Source organism: Papilio polytes, unplaced genomic scaffold (assembly GCF_000836215.1).
Source record: "Papilio polytes unplaced genomic scaffold, Ppol_1.0 DF823731.1, whole genome shotgun sequence".
NCBI lineage: Eukaryota > Metazoa > Arthropoda > Insecta > Lepidoptera > Papilionidae > Papilio > Papilio polytes.
Genome location: NW_013525473.1, coordinates 5,757,383 through 5,772,514, shown reverse-complemented (window position 1 = coordinate 5,772,514; position 15,132 = coordinate 5,757,383). Strand labels below are relative to the sequence as shown.

General features: G+C 32.2%; 1 protein-coding gene across 1 annotated transcript in view; it reads right to left on the bottom strand.

Moving 5' to 3' along the window:
- The window catches only part of LOC106103788 (alkylglycerol monooxygenase-like), a 23,213-nt gene extending 19,330 nt beyond the window's left edge, over window positions 1-3,883 (bottom strand). The window contains exon 1 of the mRNA XM_013283670.1: window positions 3,682-3,883. The gene's annotated coding sequence lies outside the window, so the exon portion shown is untranslated. The remainder of the gene's footprint in view (window positions 1-3,681) is intronic.
- Between the last annotated feature and the right edge of the window lie 11,249 nt (window positions 3,884-15,132).

Sequence of the window (15,132 nt, the reverse complement as noted above, 5' to 3'; positions counted from 1 at the left end):
CCATGAATCCATTTCGAACATTCAGCGCACTGCAATCCTGGGCTCTTCTTGTTTAACAATTTATTACACTTTACACATTTAACCATATTAACTTACAAAATTTTGCACTGAATGTCTATGGGCAGCGATCGCTTCGACATGGCGGATTCAGGCGGCCGCTTACTCGTTTACCAGTTTACGATATAGAAAAATGGTAGCGACTTACGAGGCTAGTTAATAAAGTAAAAGTACAACATAAGGAACGTCAGTAAACCCGATTTGTGACGATAGTTCATTGCTATCGAAGCCGGCTTATTATTGATAAACAACTTAGCAAGAATGTATTAATGGAAGACCAGTTCATTAGCATAATAAGTGTCTTTTTATCACAACACGTTTTCAACGATAATCTCTTATTGACATCTCTGCGACATTTTAGATAAATAAATTAATTTGCTCTTCAATTTGTTTTGCGCAGTTCCAAAGTTTCGTCAACGAAATAAATGAATACAGCGATTCGATTTTGTTTTAATGGTTTATGGTATTTACACTGGTACAGATATATTATTTGTAACTAGCTGTTGCGACATCGCCCGCGTGAAATAAAAAAAAAACATAGCCTATGTTACTCACAGATAAATTACCTTTCTGATGGTGAAAGAATTTTTGAAATCGGTCCTGTAGTTTTTACGTGAAATACAAAAATATAAATAAACCAATCTTTCTTATAGGATTAAAATAAAATAGAAATGTACAATTGTAAACCAGCGCCATTAATAAAATCTTCTTTTTTGCAGATAAACACACACACACAAACACAACATACAAAAATTAGTAAAATTGAATTATTAAAATAAAAACGTTGTTACATTGCTTATTTCATATTTTGCACTCTCATTCGCGCCTAAATCCTCGTTGTTTTTTTTTTATTCAAATTATGTATGACGGTTTCTTGGCGGCCAGTATGATATTAAATATTCATGCACAATATTTTTGCAGCTTAAACAATTATAATTTTCTAATAAAATAGCTTAAAGAATATGTTACTCTTTAATACAAATATCCTTTTACTTTTAATCGAATGAAAATAAATTAACAATTGTTGTCAGCGCCATCTGTTGTCAATAGTTGCTTAACTAGAAATGTAGTAATGCGCACTTTTGTTTGTTGACAGGGAGATTTTTTAAAACACACGAGATTTTATGCAGTTTATTGTACTATGCTATAATAGCATAAACCTTAGTGTCAAGATTTTGCACTATATCATTTTTTTAATCATACTAATGTTATAAATGCGAATGTTTAGACGGATGGATGGATGGGCGGATGTTTGTTATAGTTTATAGCCTAAACGGCTCAACGGATTTTGATAAAATTTGGCATAGAAGTAGGAGATAGTTTGGAAGACCGCATAGGCTACTTGCATTTGTTTTTTTTCTTATTTTCGCGCGGACGGAGTCGCGGGCAAAAATTAATTCGTTCATAAGTCGTGAAATATATTCCTGGCAGTTTTATAAAGTTCATATTTAAAATACTTCTAACGTATAGATTATCGACCTAACTGTGAGCTATAAAATGTCGAAGAAAAACATATCCTCCAAATTAACATATGGAAATTTTGCTTTAAAAACATTCAGATATCGATGGTTATTATTCTTACAGACATCTTGTTGGCCTTGAATTTTAAATCTACATTACTAAGCCAAGAACAACATCTCTTTTTTCTTTACACATATTTTTCCAATGAGGTCAATAACGAGCAAACGGCTCTCAATCTCAAAATAGGGAAACGACCGCTGCCCATAGAAAAGTTCCAACAAGTTGTTAGCTACCTTAAGTGGAAAGAGGAACGTACAGAAATAGCATTTCTCTTTTCTTGCGAATTATAGTTCACTTAAGCTTTACTCATAAGAAAATAATACTTGTCTTAATTGAATTTACTGGTTGGTTATTCTGCCTTACTCATTTCCGGAGAAAATTCCAGAAGCCCATAAATAATGTTTATATTTTATCAACTTTGTGGGGGTTTATCGTATTGTTTATATTACAGAGAACTAATTAAATCCCTACATGTAATTGAAATGATTGCATATTCAACGTACTCGGTTACTTTGTCGCCTTATCAGTGGTCCTTAACCCAGGCTCCGCTTGCTACAAACTAACTGTTTGTTTTCATACGCATTACTTTCTCATATTCGTTTTTTTTTTTAATTTGTAATTTAGCAATGCTCTATGTAGTAAATGTTTTACAGTAAACCGTATAACGTGAACTCATACCACTTTATAGAAATTACCCCCTTTAACACGAATATTACAACCTATTTATAGACTAGCTGTTGCTCACGACTTCATCCTCGCGAAATTTAATATAATAAAAACATAGCCCATGTAACTCAGTTAAAACGTATATTTTTAATGGTGAAAGAATTTTTGAAATCGGCATCGTAGTTTTTGAGTTGTAAAAATAAAATAAAACATAAAAATACAAATCTTTCCTCTTTATAACATTAGTATAGAAGAACCCCCCCTATAACGCTATTTTAGGCCTGAAAAGGATGGGATGGACTCCTTTAATGCGAATTTTATTGAATCTTTCTGTGCTTCCCCTCTTTCGATAAAAGGTAACGCATCAAAAAGAGGTCTATAAGTTACATTACATAGTATATGGGCGAATTTAAAAGGCCGCTTGCTTGTCACTATTGGCTTTAAAAATATAAACAGATTAGGCTTACGTTTCTTATTGAATTCATTAAAATAATCTATATTGATGTACGTTTTTAAGTAATGTCAAAAAGATGGGACAAGCTATAATGAAGTTGTATTAAGATGTGTAGATGGGGGTGGCCTACGTTCAGCAATGGACAACTTAAGGCTGACAATGATGATGATGATGATGATGATGATGACGATGTATTGAGTCGGAAAGGTGTAAATGCAATAATAAATAAGGAATAGAAGACGAATGATCATTGCGTGTACTCGTATTATATGGTCTTAAGGAAATAGGAAGTTGCGGAAATACGCGACGATGTACTCACTATGTCCTTTTTATGAGCACGTCTTGTATTTACTACTGCGAACTTAGTTTGTTATAGATATCGTGAATTAAACCAATCATTGGTTCATTGATCAATGTATATATTGTTAACGGACGGATCACAAGCTTCGTGGAGATAGATGTAATAGCTAAGTACGTTGCCCGGTTAACTATAGTTTTAGAGTAGTTATTTTTTTTTGTAAGTTTAGTATATAAGATTATCCTGCATAATAACGAAAGGACATGTCATTTTCGTTTACAATACGTTTTAAGAATGATTAAAAAAAGGTTGATCTACAATTTTGACTGAATTGTTTATAAAAAAGTTCTTTGACACTTGACCTAAAATTAAAAGATAAAGAATATTTCTTATAGATAAGATAGATAACACTGTAAAAAGTGGATAAAGCGTTTGAAAAATATACAAATTTAGTGTAACGGATGTTTCTTTTATGAACGAATAATACTCAAAAAGTACTTACAGAAATTTCAAGTACTAAGCTCGGATTTATAGAAACGTCTACTGATGTTAATAAAAGTAGGGTATTTTTAAATTTTCATCATCACCATTATTAATATAACATTTTTAAATAACATTTGTTATTACAAATATAAGTGTAAAAAATAGTATCATAAATTTGTTTAAAAACAAAAAAACAACTTACGCAGTTATCGAAGTGTTAAAAATAGAATTCGAATTGTCCTATTTTCACATTATAACAAGAATCGATTACACAAAAAATTGTTCCACTGTCACGTCACTAATCTATTAAATTACAGATAATCAATATTTTATCGATGATTTTATATCGATTTTATATAGCATGCGTGCGTCCGCGTTCGGATACTGAATGCAATAAGTGGCTTCGCCGGCGTATCGTTTATAAATAGTCCACATTGTCAGCCAAGTTTGACACACGACTTGTCTCTGAGCGGCTGTTTTAATGTTGTTTTTGTTATTCAAGCGCCACCTCATTGATTATGCGTTGAGTAAATGAATATTTTTTATTGTTTAATTGTGAATGTTGTACTTAATTGATTTATGTGCATTGGATTTCGCGATATTATGATTAAAATTAACTTTCACACGCGACTCTGTCCGCGTAGAATTGAATAAAACAATGTAAGCTATGTGTTCTTCCAAACTATCCTCTACATGTATGCCATATTTTATGGAGATCCGTTCAGCAATTTAGGCTACATAATGTGACAAACATCCTTCCATCCATCTAAACTTTCGCTTGTATATTATTAGTAAGAAGTAAGATGTAATAATTACATTGATTACAAAGGGGGAGAGGTAGGGTTGGCTCCCCTCTAGAGAAGCGACAATTCTAAAATAAAACAGCAAGACAATCCCTAAAGACACGTATAGGTAACTCCAAAATGACAATTTTTCATTAAACCTCTTTGGAATTAAAGAAAACATTTTTACTACTAGCTCTCTTGATCATCGGCCTACCTCTTCACCATCGAACTGTCATACTTGAAGCCATAGACCTAAATATATGAGCTAGTTTAGCTAAGAGGGTTTGAGCTAATAATAACTTCTCGTCTGAATATAACACGTGAATTATCTCACTCAACGGAAGTGTAAACTTCACCCACATTGCAAGTAAAATTTGATGGCACTCAAGTTATTTTAAGACGCGCTGTGAGAGTACTGGTAATTTAATTCAAGAAACGTATTGACCGGCAGGACGTATACAGACGGCTTCCACTACGAAATATGTATTTGTGAATATTAAAATTCTTACAGTTAATTTAACAGGATTACAAAAAAACAAAATGAACAATCGTAACTAATTTCAATACGAATCTAATTAATTAAAAAAAATTCAAAGATTAACGTACGTATAATCTATACTAGTCTATATTTATACTATTATAATAAAGCGTAAACACACACTTCTTCGTTGCCTAAAATGTCAGCAATTACACCATATTTTTGAATAATTCCTTTTTCAATGAAAAGCCCTACACTTGCGTCACGCTTTAGGCTATATATTTTAACTCCATTAAACTTGGGAGGTAAATATTTTGGATGAAAATCCTAATTTGGGAAAGAGACCATAAGTTGCTGCCAATGTCAAGGAAGCAAAATTGTCATCATGTCATGTCATTTTGACGTTTGTAATTGATAATTTCACCAATGTAAACAATAAAATAAAATTTTCATAATTTCATGCGTGTGAAGTCGCACGGGAACAGTTAGTTTTGGTATGGAATTTTAAACAATTTCAATGAAATTTAAAACAACACACTGGAAAATTTTAATAACGAATGACAATAATTCGTAGTTAAAACAATTAAGAAAAATATAAAACCATATAAGGAACATTTCTACTTCCAACAATAAAAAAAGTATACAAGAACAATTAACAATAAACATTTATAAGATTTTTCGAATAACTACCTGTTCGATTATTGTGTAAGAGCGGCCTTGCTAAGTATAAGGCTATACGTAAGAAAGTTATAACAAGTTACTTAAATTTTAATAAGTTATTTTGTTTTTAATTTCTCACATATGAAAAATAAATGCGTCTTTCTTCAATTTTATGCATTAAAGTCATTCTTAAGAATTAAATGCCAGTGTTTTAATTGAAACGCATCTATATTATATTAAAAAATATAGCCTATGGTACTCACAGATAAATTACCTTTGTAACGGTGAAAGAATTTTTAAAATCGGCCCAGTAGTTTTTCAGTTATTTCAATATATACAAAAATACAAATATTAGTTTGGAAGTATAGACCAAAAAAAATGAAGCACAGATTAATTAATAAAATAAATAATTTTTTACCTCGACAGATGTGACGATCGTATATCCCCTCACACTTAACAATAACTACTGTGTAGATAGAAACATAGAAATATTAATATAAGAAAATAAACAGATAAAAAATCTAACCGTAACATCATCTTAAATGAAGGGTTCAGTAGATAATGCATTAAACTGGTGGTGTAAAAAAAATATACTTTTAAACCTCTACGAAGATTCTGGATTGTATGTGTTAATTCCGTCACAGTTAGTGATTACAGAATTCAAAAAATACGAACGTATACAAAAAAAAACATGCAGATGAATTGAGTACCGTCTTCTTTTGGGAAGTTGGTCAAAAAATACTGGAGGAGAAGGAGGCACAGCGCAAACATTGCAAAGATATTTTGTCACCAAAATCAGTATGACTTATCTCGGTGAAATTTTCGAATCCTTTCTCTCAAATCGTGTTAGACGTCTGTCTGTCAAAGCTACAATTATAATCATACTAATATTATAAATGCGAAAGTTTAGATGGATGGATTGATGTTTGTTAGAGTTTGTAGCCTAAACGGATTTCGATGAAATTTGGTATAGATGTAGAGGATAGTCTGGAAGAACATATAGGCTACACAGTTTTGATTTTTTTAAATCCACGCGAACGGAGTCGCGGGCGAAAGCTAGTTAAGAATATTTATTGTAAGGTACCCTAAAGCATTTTTAACTGTGTATAATTATTAAATACTATCTAACGTGTAATTTAAAATTAACGATATCATAGTAGTTCTTTGATAATTGTGTTTATTAGGTAATGTTTTAATAAATGGTTTTTATTGTGTAATATTGTGAAAACTATGTTTGTATTTTAACAAGCCTGCAGACTTCGGGAACAGTCCTCCCAGTAGCGTTTAGGATTGCAACGAGATTTCCGTTTTCATGATATCTGAGAGTGTTTACTATGTTACTTAGTAAACTATGTAAAAGTTTACATTAAAATATTTATATTTGTAATAATTAATAGTCGCCCATTTATATAACCATAATTCATATTTATTTTTTTAATATTAGTTACATATATTTGGTATAGGATATTACGATTTTCGGGCAATACTATGAATGTCGAATTGTTTTTACAATAAAAATTACTCTGTATTATTTTACATACAACTTGTTATTTGTTATATAATATGAAATAATGTCTAATTATTACAAGCATAATTTAATAAATATTAAGCCGGCAACACACTATACTATTTAACGGCAGATAAAACTTTACCTACAAACTGTATACCTAATCTGTTGAGTTAAATCTGAAGGTGTGTGGCTTGCTTTATAAGATGGCTTTTTTATTTAAGAGTCAATAACATCACATTATTTATCAATGTCAAAAAGGCTAATTAAAACAATCGAGAACACAAGCAAATTAGAATAAAAACAAAAGATATCTCTGGTGATAATTTTATAAGACTAGAAATCTAACACTGTTCGAAAAAATTAAGCAGATTTATTAACAACAATAATACGGTGATTTCAGTGAATAAAAAAATGTGATAAATGTTTTAATGTGTCTCACTGCAAAACATTATTGACGAATCTTTTTAAATTATTTTAAAAAACATTAGCGAACTAAAAGCTACAATAAACCTGGCAAAACCTCTACGTCCAAACACCATATTAATGAAATAAAAAAAGGCAAAGTCGAGGATCAATTTGCATTTTAAATAATAAAAAATGCAAGATTTGAACAATTTGGATATCTAGAACATTCTCGAAATGATTTAATAAGTCTACAGAATTTAAATCTTTATATCAAAGACATTATCATATATTACTTCACCACCTCCCCTCTCCTTAATTTTTTTCTCCTTAATTTATCTCCCTTAGGGCTGGATTAACTACTCAATATGATCGTTCATACGATGAAAGATAATAAATTACTTGCAAATGTAAACTATGATGTTAGAGTTCAACTTTTCTCAGATTAGTCAAAATATGTATTTGCATTGCGGTTAATAATAAGGTATACTTTTTCTTTATTAGCGGCGTTAAGTAGAAAACAAATGATCAACAACGAAGTCCTTTACGCCCGCTACAGCATCAGATGAACATTTCTAGTTATCTATCTATCTATGTCTATACTATTATAATAAAGCGTAAACACACACTTCTTTGTTGCCTAAGATGTCAGCAATTACAGCATAATTTTGAATAATCCTTTTCTTAATAAAAAGCCCTACACGTACGTCATGCTTTAGGCTATATTTTTTCACGCCATTAAACTTAGGGGGTAAATATTTTGGATAAACCTAATGCGGGAAAGAGACCAAAGGTTGTTGCCAACATCAAGAAAGCAAGATTGCAAAGTTTTTCCATGTCATGTCATTTCACATTTGCTATTGATAATTTGACAAACGTAAATAATAAAATAAAATTTTCATAATTTCATGCGGATGAAGCCGCACGGGAACAGCTAGTTTCAAATACTAACTCAATGGGTGTAAATCGTAGCATTTAACTTGTTAAAACTCTTTATGATAATAGGACCTTCTACTGCATTTAGTATAAAACTAAGTGGTTTTTAATGTTATTAAAACAACAAATAAGTAGCTAAATGAAAGTTTTTTTTTTTTTATAAAAAAGGTGGCAAACGAGCAAGCGGCCACCTGAATCCGCCAAAATGGCGAAGCGACCGCTGCCCATAGACATCCGCAATTGCAGATGCGTTGCCTACCCTTATCCGACAGAGGAGGAGACGCACATAAAGAGGATATCTCCCCTTCCTATGTATCTCCTCCTCCGTTAAATCCACTTCCTCTTCCCATCCTTTCCTTATAAGAAAAGGGTGGTAAAGAGAAAGGGACTTAAATTAGGCCTCCGGCACCACACTCATCAGACGAAACACGGAATTGCTTCCATTTCACGCCTGTCTTCTGTGTGGTCGTGGTATTACACCGGGCGTGCCGGCCCATTCGTGCTAAGATGTTAAAGCGGGCACTACCACTTTTAAGTCTAACCTTGTGATACATTTGCGTAAGACGTGAATTCTATTACGAATTTCCAATACTGACTCAGACCAGAGAAAGGACTTGTATTATTCTTTTATGGTATTTATATAAACGCTTTGTGTACTGTCTAGGTCAGTAGCAGATATAGTTTTTTTTTTATTTTTTAAGACCCAAATGTACTTTTCAACTACTTCAATAAGTATGAAATATCTATAATTTGATTAAAACTAGTAACATAACTAAGACGTTTGACTGACTATAAGTAAATAATTATCTGTAAAAAAGGCAATGCGTGTAACGCTTTAGAGCAGGCGTACACCTTTGACTAAACTATCGCATAACTGTTGTGCGATTGTCGATTGTTTCGCATCCCATTCAACAATCTAGGTGCGTCTTCACATAAGCTTATAGGAATCAAAGCGAGACTAATCAGTTGTGCGATAGTTTAATCATAGGTGTGCGCGCGCTTTCTATTTGAACAGGGGTCATTTGTTTGTTTACTACTTGTTTCTTTGACTCTTTTAAAAAGTATGGAGTAAATTAAAATTTTACGTTTTGAAATGGCAATGTTCTAAAAATATTACGAATCAAAAAAAATAACAGCTATTAAAATGAAAATCATATGAATGTATTTACGCATAAACATAAAGAACAGGTATAAAATTTTATAATAACCATCTTTAAAGAAGCATCTAGAGTTTTCGCTCACCGCGCTGTCTGGCCGAAGTTCAATGCTGAATATCGAATGTATCGCCAGAGTTAATTTGCAAACCGGCTTTAAAACTAGGACTACATTGTCAATAATTTTCCAAAACATTACGAAGATAAATAGCTAATAAGACGATATAAATAGCAAAACTAGACATTAGAAACTTGTATTGAAATAGTTTTTTTTTAATTGACATTATCGTTACCATATATTACTGAGTTTTGAGAAAAATCCCAATTAAATATTAAATTCACGTATAGTCAGGTATTAAATACAGCCTAGTTTCAGGCCTAAAGGTGGCCTTTCTTTAGGACTAGAAATAAGTGCTCTGTCGAAGCCCATTGGCATATACGTAGTAAAAACATCGATACGTCCCCACCGAGGTGTTCGGAGCCTACCCTAAAGTTAGGGTGACTAGGCCATAGTCACCACGCTGGCCAAGTGCGGGTTGCTTGACTTCACACATATCTTTGAGTTTCTTCGCCGATGTGCAGGTTGCAACACGATGTTTTCCTTCACCGTAAGAACGCCGAGTAAATTATTTACATATGGAAATTCGAGAAATCGAAAATCACATTAGTGCGGCGGGATTCGAACCCAAGACCTGTAAGATTACAAGTCAAGTGCTTAAACCACTAAGCCACCGAAAGTAAAAAGTAAAAACATTCCTTCATTATTAATTCGGAAAAAGAATCGCTATACAGAGACATAGTCTCAAAGATCACATAATCGCCGTCCATCGGAAGATGGTGACATTTTAAGAAGTCCATCAATCCATCTTAACTTTCGCATTACGGAACTACAGATTTAGTCGTGTAATATATCCCAGAGATGTAAACACGTGTATGCTAATAACAATATTGTTTAACAACAATACCTAATCTGATTATGGAAACATTTATGCGATGTTTTTTTTCTATTTAATGAGCCGGTAACCACTTATTTCATATGATGCAACAGTTCAAACAAATTTCATTACAAGTAACATCGAATACCGGTTTTGTTAATTGATTCTAATGTTATTGTCTATGGTAATCTGTAGGTTATTGGCAACGATCATTTTAAATTCAAAACACATGTGACTTTTATACTATAAACGTTTTCTTTATACCGATGTTTATATTTTTTTTTTGATTACTAATCTGACTGTAATGTGGAATATTACCGAGAACCTTTTGTTTTTTTGGTCTCGACGAGGGGGAATCATCAAAAAGATATCCTATCTTCTGAGAGGAAATAGGGTTATGTGAAATTTGTAGCCACTAAACCCCTCAATGGCCAGCCTCTAGTGCAATAAGTGATTGACAAGTCCGACCTTATCTGACTATCCTTATGTCCATATTTAGACGTCTGAGCTAGTTTTAATCTTGCTAATAGAACAATTCTTCTATATTTATGCATTTTACAAAGAAACCAATTAAAGGTACTAGTGTAATTGCAATGAAAATGTAAGCGAAGTAATTGATTTTTATTTTATAACATAAGGTGACAAACGAGCAAGCAGCCTCCTGAATCCGTCAAAATGGCGAAACGACCGCTGCGTGCCTACTCTGCGTTGCCTACCCTTATACAACAAAGGAGGAGACGCACATGAAGAGAATATCTCCCCTTCCTATATATCTCCTCCTCCGTCAAATCCACTTCCCCTTCCCATCCTCTTATAAGAAAAGGGTGGTAAAGAGAAAGGGACTTAAATTAGGCCTCCGGCACCACACTCATCAGACAAAACACGGAATTGGTTCCATTTCACGCCTGTCTTCTGTATGGTCTGATATTTTTGGGACTTAACTATTTTCCAAAAATTACTTCTCAATGGCATGATTTCAAAGTCTCCATTTTACCAACATACTAAAGCCCTAGACAAAATCTCCCTTGCCTTGCCCAGCAGTGGGCAGATAATACTATAATCACAAAGAAGTGCTGCAGCTAAAATATTGCCTCCACATGAGTCGAATTGTTCAGCTTGTAAAACTATCAGAACAGCTTGATTTATAATACAAGGGATCAAATAATGATAGAAACTGCAGGTGCGTTTCCAGCCTGTGCTAGTAAGTGCGTAGCTGACTTTTTTATAGTATTCATTTAAAACGAAAGGTGTGTAGGAGGTTTTACTTGTGTTCACAGTGTATTGTTATTTTTATACATAAATAAAATTGGAGTGTCTGTTTGTAATATTAAAAGCAAAATTGCAGATTTCGGGAAGATCACGTATTTGCCTTGCTGATAACGAAAATAGCATTTAATTTTTTTTGTCTATCCATCTGTCCGCAAGCCGCGTCTGTTTCGAGTAATCTCTGAAAAAGCTGGACCGAGTTCGACCGCACTTTCATTAAAGGGTAGCTAACATAGACGGTAAATAATATTGCGTGGACGAAGTCGCGGGATACAGCTAGTATTTAAATAAAAGTGTTAACCTATTCATTTTTAAACATAACATAGTATGTGATAACTAACTTTAAACATATTTTATCCGTCTAACCTAGTTTTTGTACAAACAAATTGTATTTTTAACTAGCTATTGCTCGCGACTTCGGTCTCGTGAAATTAAAAAATACAGCCTATGTTACTCACAGATAAATTACCTTTCTAATGGTGAAAAAATTTTTAAAATCGACTCAGTAATTTTTGAATTATTTCAATACATACAAAAATACAAATCTTTCGTCTTTATAATATTAGTATAGATATGAATAACATCACTAACATAAAACCATAAAGTTTTTTTTTCTACTAATTTGTTATTGATGCTATAAGCATAAGGAAATAAGTCAACAGGTAAATCAAAATTAAAATAGACTAACCTCAAAAGCAATTAACTTAAGTAAGATGTTATTGTAATAAATATGATGCAACAGTAATTTTCGTTGCATTATACGATTATACACACAAATGTAAATTAGGACAGCGTTGTTTATTGCTATTCCTATTTTTAAACCATCGATGTAATAAAACTATTGCGTCTATTTGATTTATCAAACTGCGTTTATTCGCTTTGTTTATATCTTTCGCTTCGCTTCTCGTTGTGCTACAGTCCTTATTGTTAACAGACTTCGCTACAATCAGACATGTGATTTGAGCTCTTTCGGGTCAAAAAGCTATCATAATATGCTTTGTTTAAATATCTATTGTTTAGAATATATAAAGTGATAAACTAAATAAAATTATTAAATCGTCCGTCGGTACAAAGTCTAGTTGTAGTCCGCGACTTTGTCGGCGTAGAATTAAAGAAATAGTTGGTTTCAGTTTGAAATAAACACTTTTAATTCGTAACATTTTACTAGTAATGTATCTTTTCTTACTAATGCTATAAATGAGAAGGTTTAGATAGCTGGATGGATTGATGTTTGTTAAGAGTTTGCCGCCTTATGTTGAACATAGTCTGAAAGGCAACTTGCTTTTGTTTTTATTTGAATTACACGCAGACGGATTCACGGGCGGAAGCTAGTTAAAAAAAGTTAAGTATTTTACTATGATTCTAACTTAGTGTAAACCAATAATTATAAATGCGAAAGTTTCAATAGATAGATGGATGGATGGATGTTTGTTATAGTTTGTAGCTAAACTGCTAAACGGATCTCGATGAAATTTTGTATAGATTATAGTTTGGAATAACACATAGACACTTTTATATTTTTTGACTCCACGCAGACGCAGTCGCGGGCGAAATCTTGCTGACTTATAATGAAGAAGCCAACGTAATTCAGATGACAAAGACTTTGTATTTACAATCAAGGAAGCATGTAGTTTTTATTTATTTTTTTAGTATTTGTAAGCAAAACACGCACATACCATAAAGTAGGAAGTAGAGATGAGTGTGTTTGTAACCAGCAGAATTCGTGCTGAGAATTCTTGTCAGATATATGAGTTGACTAACTCTTTCTCGCGTCTTCGTCTACGTGAAATACAAAAATAATAAGAAAACATAGACTATGTTACTAAAAACTTAGCTTTTTAATGGTGAAAAGTTTTTGAAATCGGTGCATTAGTTTTTGAGTTATTTCAATATATACAAAAATACAAATCTTTCCTTTTCATAACATAAGATACGTTTCATCTCAAAAAATGTCAGTTTCCCAAAAGATACGTAGGCTTTTGTTTTCCTCTGTCTTTTTATTATAATAATGCATGGACGATGAAGCGTGCATTGGCGAGTTTAAAAATAATTATTACGTTAATTTCATTCATTACAACAAATAGTAATTTTTATGTCAGCTCCATCTAGCGACAGAAACTTTAAATGCTTGGTGAAGAAGACCTTCCGCTCAACTTTTGTTAAAAATGATTAAAATTTTCACCACACGCTACAAGATGGCGCTGAAACAAAAATTTTTAAAGCAAAATAAACTGGAAAATGAAGGCAAATTTTAATCTCAACAAATATAAATTATTCTTAAATCCTTAAATTTCTTAAAATCCTGAGATATCACGAAATTATTGTTAAAAAGATATCAATTATAGACGTTGCTTACATCTTTACTTGTAATGACGATAAAAGGAACAAAAGGGTGAATTATAAATAACCATGTGCATTCCACTATTAATAATGAGATTAAACACGTGAACGAGGTAACTTGCTCAAGTGGCAACACTGTAAATACCACACCTATTTTTATTACAAGACGAAATAAAATCAATGATTTTAACTTCGAAAAACAATCGCTTAGTAAACGAGCATTTATAAGTACACAAAATATTTAAAACACGCGTCACAATCCACTATAATATTTAAAGAAAATAGAAGAAAAGTATACAAGTTCAGGATAACAAGAAATTTTTTGAAAAATCATTTTTAACGTCAGATATATCTGTACAATGCCCCCTATCGGTGGTAAATTACATTGTCAAATCTCGTACTTTGTCGATGACGTCACTAATCCTTTCTTGCAAATAGTGCAATCCTCGTTATTTGAAAATAAATAGCTGCAGTGCTATACATATTCCAAAGGATGACCTCATTACAAAAATTACTCACAAAGAATGTGAGTCAACTTTCTTGCATGATTAGTTTTGACTCAGTTCTCTAAGAAATTATGTTTTAAAATATTTAATAGCAATATAATGGTTAAATTACGTGTTTACGATTGCCATAAGGTCAAGTATTAAAAAGTATAACCTCTTTTGCAATATAATCTTACTAATATTATAAATGCGAAAGTTTAGATGGATGTTAACATTGGACTTTAGTCAAGCATGCTGGTGTACTGCGGGTTTCCTTCACACATATGTTTGAATTTCTGCATCGAAGTTCGATGTTTTATAATCTTAAAAGGAAATTACCAGACGTAGCATTTTTTTACGTAGAATAAAAATAAATAGTCCGTTATTACGCAGCCGTTTCCGTTCTCAGAACTCCTGAAGCAATACTTTCCTTAGTTCCTTTGATAAATTATTTAGTTTCAAGTTTCATCTTTGACTATAGAGAAATGGACTCGGCGAATATCCACCAACGTATTAAATATATTCCGATAATTTCTATAAGGGTTAGGCGAAGGTGAAAATCAAACATATGCATTTAATACGTTGATAACATAAATTGCAGTGTTATTGACTCGTGTTTACATACAAAACAAGCAAATTTATGAACCTTATAACTTATTGTTCGAATGAACTGCTTTACAAGTCTTGTCTCTTCAAAGTCAA